Raw genomic sequence first — 7,731 nt, forward strand, 5'->3', positions numbered from 1 at the left:
TAATTACATTTAAATACATTTATACATCTAATTAATTTTGTATCTTTTATTTTTTTTTAATTTTTTTATTTATTTATGATAGTCACAGAGAGAGAGAGAGAGAGAGAGAGGCAGAGACACAGGCAGAGGGAGAAGCAGGCTCCATGCACCGGAAGCCCAATGTGGGATTCGATCCCGGGTCTCCAGGATCGCGCCCTGGGCCAAAGGCAGGCGCCAAACCGCTGCGCCACCCAGGGATCCCTGTATCTTTTATAATACATCTGATTCATTGATATTTTTATGAGAAAACTAATGGTTATTCTCCAGTTATTAAACTTTATCTTTCTTTTTTTTTAAAGATTTTATTTATTTATTCATGAGAGACAGAGAGAAAGAGAGAGAGAGAGAGGCAGAGACACAGGCAGAGGGAGAAGCAGGCTCCATGCAGGGAGCCTCACGCGGGACTCGATCCCAGGACTCCAGGATCATACCCTGGGCTGAAGGCGACTCTAAACCACTGAGCCACCCAGGCTGCCCAAACTTTATCTTTCTAATCTACAGTGAACAGTAAATAATAGTTAATTTGAGGGAGGATGATTATAGAAGTTGATGAGAACTTTACTTAAAGGATAAAGGAATTTAGGCACTTAGACATCGAATGCAACTTCATGGTGTAAAATCCTGATTCTAGCTCACTTGCTGTAGCCGGCCTGCATTCTGCATTCTCCCACCACCTTCACCAATCGCAATGGAAGAGGAGTTTGGAACTCATCACTGACAACCGATGTGGCATGTGCATGGTGAGCTTTGCTGGAGATCATGCACCCTGAGCCATGTTCCCATCCATCATCTGTTGATTCTGACACCAGAGTCTTATGGGTGGGAATGGGCCAGGAGGACTCCTACATGGGCAATGAGGCCCAGAGCAAGCAGGGCATCCTCACCCTCAAGAATGTCATTGATCACAGCATTGTCACCAAATGGGACAACATGGAGAAGACCTGGCACCACGCCTTCTACAACAAGCTGCACGTGGCCCCCGAGGAGCACCCCATGCTGCTGACCAAGGTCCCCCAGAACCCCAAGGCCAATCATGAGATGATTCAGATCATGGAGAACTTCAACACCTCCAGCCATGTATGCGGCCATCCAGGCTGTGCTGTCCCTGTATGGTTCTGGCCACACCACTAGTATTGTCATAGCCTCTGAGGATGGGGTAACCCACACTGTGCCCAACTATGAGGGGCACACCTTGCCCCATACCATCCTGCATCTGGACCTGGCTGGACAAGACCTGACAGGCTACCTCCTGAAGATCCTCACAGAGTATGGCTACAGCTTCACCACCACAGCCAAGCAGGAAATTGTGTGTGACATCCAGGAGAAGCTCTGCTACATTGCCCTGATTTCAAGCAGGAGATAGCCATCACCTCATTTTCCTCCTTCCTGGAGAAGAGCTACGAGCTGCCAGATAGGCAGGTGATCACCAGTGGCAACAGCGGCTCCACCTATCCCAAGGTTCTCATTCAGCCTTCTTTCCTGGGTATGGTGTCCTTTGATACCTAGGAGACAACCTTCAATTCCATCATGAAGTATGATGTTGGTATCCAGAATGACATCTATGCTAACACAGTCTGTATGGTGGGAATGCCATGTACCCCAGCAATGCAGATAGGATGAAGAAGGAGATCACAGCTCTGACGCCCAGCACAATGAAGAGCGAGATCATCTCTCCTGAACGCAAGTACTCCGTGTGGACCGGGGGCTCCATTCTACCTTCACTGTCCATCATACTTCATCCTGAGGTTGAGAACATGTTTATGGACGAGAAATCCATTCATTTTAGAATCTGCAAGACTGTGAGGTTCCTTTTTTTTTTTAAGATTTTATTTATTTATTTGAGAGTGAGAGAACACTAGAGAGACAGAACAAGCATGAATGGAGGAAAAGGCGGGGAGGGAGAAACAGGCTCCCTGCTGACATGGGGCTCAATCCCAGGATCCCAGGATCATGACCTGAGTAGAAGGCAGACACTTTTTTTTTTTAAGATTTTATTTATTTATTCATGAGAGACACAGAGAGAGAAAGAGAGGCAGAGACACGGGCAGAGGGAGAAGCAGGCTCCATGCAGGGATTCCAATGTGGGACTCAATCCTGGGTCCCCAGGATCATGCCCTGGACTGAAGGCGGTGCTAAACCTCTGAGCCACCAGGGCTGCCCCACTTTTTTTTTTTTTTTAAGATTTTATTTATTTATTCATGAAAGACAGAGGCAGAGACACAGGCAGAGGGAGAAGCGGGCTCCATGCAGGGAGCCTGATGTGGGACTGGAGCTTGGGACTCCAGGATCACGCCCCAGGCCAAAGGCAGGCGCTAAACTGCTGAGCCACCCAGGGATCCCCAGAAGGTAGACACTTAACTGACTGAGCCACCCAGGTGCTCCTGACTGTGAGGTTCTTGATCTGTGCAGGATATTAATGTGTAAGGGCTGCCTCTTCCAAGATTTCTCTAGAAAATCTTGCCAGAGGCTGGCAAGTGTCCTGAACCAGTTGTCATTTCTGTCTTGCCGGTCTGACAGGGTTGGGAAGGTATGAGCCTAGGTAAACCCACTTTCCTTTCTTACCAGATATTTTCCTGCCAAAACACAGTGGGTTGTTAGTTGCCTTGAGTTGGAAATTGGTTTGCATTTCCAACAGTAAATTTATTCATCCTTTTAATTTATGTAAGGTTTTTGTACACAATTCTCTCTCTTTTTTTTTAAGATTTTATTTATTTATTAATGAGAGACAGAGAGAGAGAGAGAGAGAGAGGCAGAGACACAGGCAGAGGGAGAAGCAGGCTCCATGCAAGGAGCCCGACATGAGACTGGATCCCGGGTCTCCAAGATCATGCCCTGGGCGGAAGGCGGCACTAAACCGCTGAGCCACCGGGGCTGCCCTGTACACAATTTTAAATTCTTTAAGAGATGTGGACAAGTTTTGGTTTTCTTTTTTTTTTTTTAATAAATTAATTTTTATTGGTGTTCAATTTACCAACATACAGAATAACACCCAGTGCTCATCCCGTCAAGTGTCCCCCTCAGTGCCCATCACCCATTCACCCCCACCCCCCGCCCTCCTCCCCTTCCACCACCCCTAGTTCGTTTCCCAGAGTTAGGAGTCTTTATGTTCTGTCTCCCTTTCTGATATTTCCCACACATTTCTTCTCCCTTCCCTTATATTCCCTTTCACTATTATTCATATTCCCCAAATGAATGAGAACATACACTGTTTGTCGTCCTCCGATTGACTTACTTCACTCAGCATCATACCCTCCAGTTCCATCCACGTTGAAGCAAATGGTGGGTATTTGTCGTTTCTAATGGCTGAGTAATATTCCATTGTATACATAAACCACATCTTCTTTATCCATTCATCTTTCGATGGGCACCGAGGCTCCTTCCACAGTTTGGCTATTGTGGACATTGCTGCTATAAACATCGGGGTGCAGGTGTCCCGGCGTTTCATTGCATCTGAATCTTTGGGGTAAATCCCCAACAGTGCAATTGCTGGGTCGTAGGGCAGGTCTCTTTTTAACTCTTTGAGGAACCTCCACACAGTTTTCCAAGTTTTGGTTTTCTATTGTCATGTGAGAACATTAGGCCCCAGGGATGCCTCATTGTGTAAGGAAAATAAAGTGCTGCAGTAAAAAAAATCAAATCAAATCAAATCAAATACTGATTCTACCATTCACAGGACGTGAGACCTTAAGCAAGTTACTTAACCTCGCTGAACTTCACTTTCCCTGTCTGCAAAGTGAAGGAAACTATAATAATAACTACCTTATCTAGGTGATTGTGAGGATTAAATTAGACACCTCTAAACCTACTGCTGGGCACTTTGTAAGCATGTATTAATTGTTAGTAATTATTAGTAATGATTTATATGCTGTTGCATTCTTACATTTTTTGAAAAAAATTATTTAATTATTTTAGAGAGCGAGAGAGAGTACGGGGAGGGGCAGAGGGAAAGGAAGAGAGAATCTTAAGCAGACTCAGTCCTGATTGTGGACCTGAGATGGGACTTGATCCTACGACCTTGAGATCAGGACCTAAGCTGAAACCACGAATCAATTGCTTAACTAACTGTCACCCAGGTGCCCCTGCATTCTTGTATTTTTATGATGAACATGCATTGCTTTTGAAATTCTAAAAATTATTTTTAAATGTTATAGTCAACCTTAATTTTGAGTGTTTACTAATTTAAAGGCATTCTTAAATTATCAAATCATGCTTTGAGCTGGAAATTTTCACCCTGCTCTCTTGGTGTTTCAGAGAAAACGGAGGCTGCTGATTTAAGGTCTGAATTGTCCTTTTAGTTATTTGTTTCCATTTTATAAATCAAGGAAGAAAAATTTCCTGAGCACAAAAATTAATGAACTTGTGGTACTATTTTTTTTTACCAAAATTGATCTTGAAACAACTACTAACAGTATTAAATTTCCTAATCTACAAAGAGTTCCTTTTAATATTCCATTGGTCATTTGGATCTTCAAAGCAAAGCAAGTCCAGCTAACTTTCATGTTGACCCCTAAGGCTTTTTGTTTTAGTGCAAGAGAACTCTGTTAATAATCTAGCATTTTCCCCAAGATCCTGTCTCATTTCCCTCTGGCTGATATGAGCACTCCATTTTAATTCATTGCCTGTGGAATTAGTAATTATATGATTTCTCTTGCGACTCCAATCTTAAATAATGATATCCCTTCAATAAGTCGTGTTCTATTTATAGGACTGAAAGAGAAATTTGATTTTTTAGAAGAAAACAGCAGCAATACTAGATAGAAATCACTGCTTAAATGTATTTTAGAAGCCATTTCCTAGCCTTTTTTTTTTTTTATTGCTTTATTCATGTTTCTGGTCAGAAGAACCAGGATGCAAAATGGGGAGCTTGTGAGATTCTCAACCCAGCTCGACCCACCAATGCTTGGACTCAACTAGTAGCCACTCACTAGGATCTCCAAATGGATACCAGGGCCATTTTCCAGACCTTAGGAGTCCTATAGCCTTTAACTACCCAACTTGTAAGTACCTACAAGCTAACAAGTGCTTTCCTTGAGGCTATCTTTCTGTGTGTATGTGTGTGTAGCAGCTTTATTGAGATATAATTTATATACTCCGCAACTTACCCATTTAGAGTGCACAATTTATTGATTTTTAATATATTCACAGAGTTGTGCAATCCTTACCACAATGAATTTTACAACATTTCCATCACCCTAAATAGGAACATCATATCCACTAAGAACACTCCACTTTTCACATAATGACACGAAGCTAATCCAAAATGTATTTACATTTATCCTACTAAAGCAAAAGAGACAGATTAGAAGGAAAGCTCAAACTGTGCATAGTGGTCTAATTTTTAAATTCTGTCACTGTTTTTTGTCCTATCTCAAATTATGGAAAGACTATTTTCCAGGATTTTAATTTTTCTTAATTTGGGAAATTTATATTGTATAACCCAAAAGATTGAAATTGAGAAGATACAGAATTTTCCAGCACCTAAAATTGTTAAAATGGGCACCTGGGTGGCTCAGTCAGTTAAGCTCCCAGCTTCATTTTGCCTCAGGTCATGATCTCAGGGTGGTGAGATCCAGCAGTGAGTCAGGCTCCACCCTGGGTATGGAGTCTACTTAAGATTCTCTCAGCACGCCTGGGTGGCTTCTGGGGTCGAGTCCCACATGGAGCTCCCTGCGGGAAGCCTGCTTCTCCCTCTGCCTGTGTCTCAGCCTCTCTTTGTGTATCTCTGGTGAATAAATAAAATCTTAAAAAAAAAAGACTCACTATATTATGATCTGAACTTTGCAGTCTAGAAGAATATGTGTCTCTCAACATTTTTGAAAATATGATGATGAACATTCTTCTATCTAGAAAGAAAAAAATATGATCCTATTTATCAAATTTCCAGAATAGTGTAGACTTTTATGGAGCATTTGCCTCTTCTCATCCCAAAGGCCTGAGTAGGCTTTAGGGACAAGTGGAGCAAGACATAGTGGTGTAACTTAAGGAGCATTACAAAAGAAAATATGTCTTTAATTATTGCAAGGACATTCTTCATTTTGCTTACAACAACATCCCTGGTTACAGAAGTCAGAAATTCATCTGGGCTAATACATTTTTATTGTAGGCACTCACACCTTAGCACAAATTATTTTAATAACTACACTTACCTCTTAACCCTTGCTTAAGTACAGAACTAAGATGTTCTGATAGTAGAGGAGGTGCTTTTAAAAAGATGGAAAACAAGTAATTTTATAGCTTACAAAGGGGAATTGGAACATACCACATACATTAAATTTGTTAGGTTACTTATGGCTCACAACGACACCATGAGATAAGCAGTATAATTTTTATTTTAAAAGAAAGGAAAAAGGTGAAAGACACCCGGGTGACTCCATTGGTTTAGCATCCGACTCTTGATTTGGGCTCAGGTCATGATCTCAGGGTTGTGAAATCAAGCCCTTTGTCTGGCTCTGTGCTCAGTCAGTGCAGAGTTGGTTGGGATTCTTTCTCCCTTTCCCTCTGCCGCTGCCCCCATTCATGCTATCAATCAATCAATAATCTTTAAAAAAGGGGGGAAGAGTCTAAACAAGTTATTAAGGTCACACAGATTATACATGGAGAACCAGGATTTTAACTCATATCTATCTGAGTCCAAAAAAATCAGAGCACCCACTTTCTGTCCTGAATAGAGAATAAATACTTGCTAGATGCTGGGGCTGGGAAGGAGAGAATGTGGAGAGCAGGGCTATACTGAAACCAAACCTTCCGTTCTCTACAATTTTTTTTTCTGTGCCCCTGGTTGCCACAACCACCTGCTGGCAGCACCTCCAACCCAATGGTTCAGCTGTGCAGAAGTGCTAATGGGTCTCTAAATGCTTCCTGGCTTAGTGGAGAGGGGAGCTACTGTAGTTGACTAAGTTAGGATGGCAGCAACTGCTGCTGCCTGAGCCACACACAATCCAGCAAAACTTCCTTATTTGGAAAAGTCTTTCCCATGCTATCTGGGCAGAAAGAATACAATCTTACATTTAAGAAAAACAAAATGCTTTGTCCTACATCAGAAGGAGCACTTGAAAACACTGAAACACAGAGAAATGACAAAAATATCAAGTATATTTCCCTTTTTGAAAAGATTTACTTATTTATTTATTTGAGAGAGAGAGAGAAAGAGAAAGAGAGCATATATGTGCAAGCAAGCAGGGGGGTGGGGGGTGGGGTAGGTGCAGAGGGAGAGAGAGAATCCTGAAGCAGAGTCCCCGCCCAGCACAGAACCTAGTGCAGGGCTCAATCTCAGGACCCTGAGACCATGAACTGAGCCAAGATCAAGAGTCGAATGATTAACCGACTGGGCCACCCAGGTGCCCATGACCGGTATATTTCTAAATACTTTGGTCAAGTGGAAGGTACGGGGCAGGGAGGGCGGTGGGTGAGGGGGGAATGCTTCATCAGATAGCTAAAAGAACATTCAAGAATCCTTTTTCTTTAACCCCAGAAGTTGGTCTAGTCAACAGTAAGCTTTATATCTCAGTTATATGAAATTTAGCACACTTTTTACTGGAACAAAGAAAAAATACATTTTAGAATTATTTATGCTGTTCAAGCCAGGAGGGACCTTAATGACAGGACACTGTACTTTCTCAGATGGTGTAGCATTGCTTCTCCTCCCCTGTGCAGAGGCTATATTTGAAAAGGCAGGACCAAGTGGATATTTGC

The 7,731-nt window shown here is 42.4% G+C and overlaps 1 pseudogene; it reads left to right on the plus strand.

The window, feature by feature from the left end:
• The first annotated feature begins 752 nt into the window (after positions 1–752).
• On the plus strand, positions 753–4,314 carry LOC129509416 (uncharacterized; annotated as a pseudogene).
• Positions 4,315–7,731: the final 3,417 nt, after the last annotated feature.

The sequence above is a fragment of the Nyctereutes procyonoides genome, unplaced genomic scaffold, assembly GCF_905146905.1.
Source record: "Nyctereutes procyonoides isolate TBG_1078 unplaced genomic scaffold, NYPRO_anot_genome, whole genome shotgun sequence".
Classification (NCBI taxonomy): Eukaryota; Metazoa; Chordata; class Mammalia; order Carnivora; family Canidae; genus Nyctereutes; species Nyctereutes procyonoides.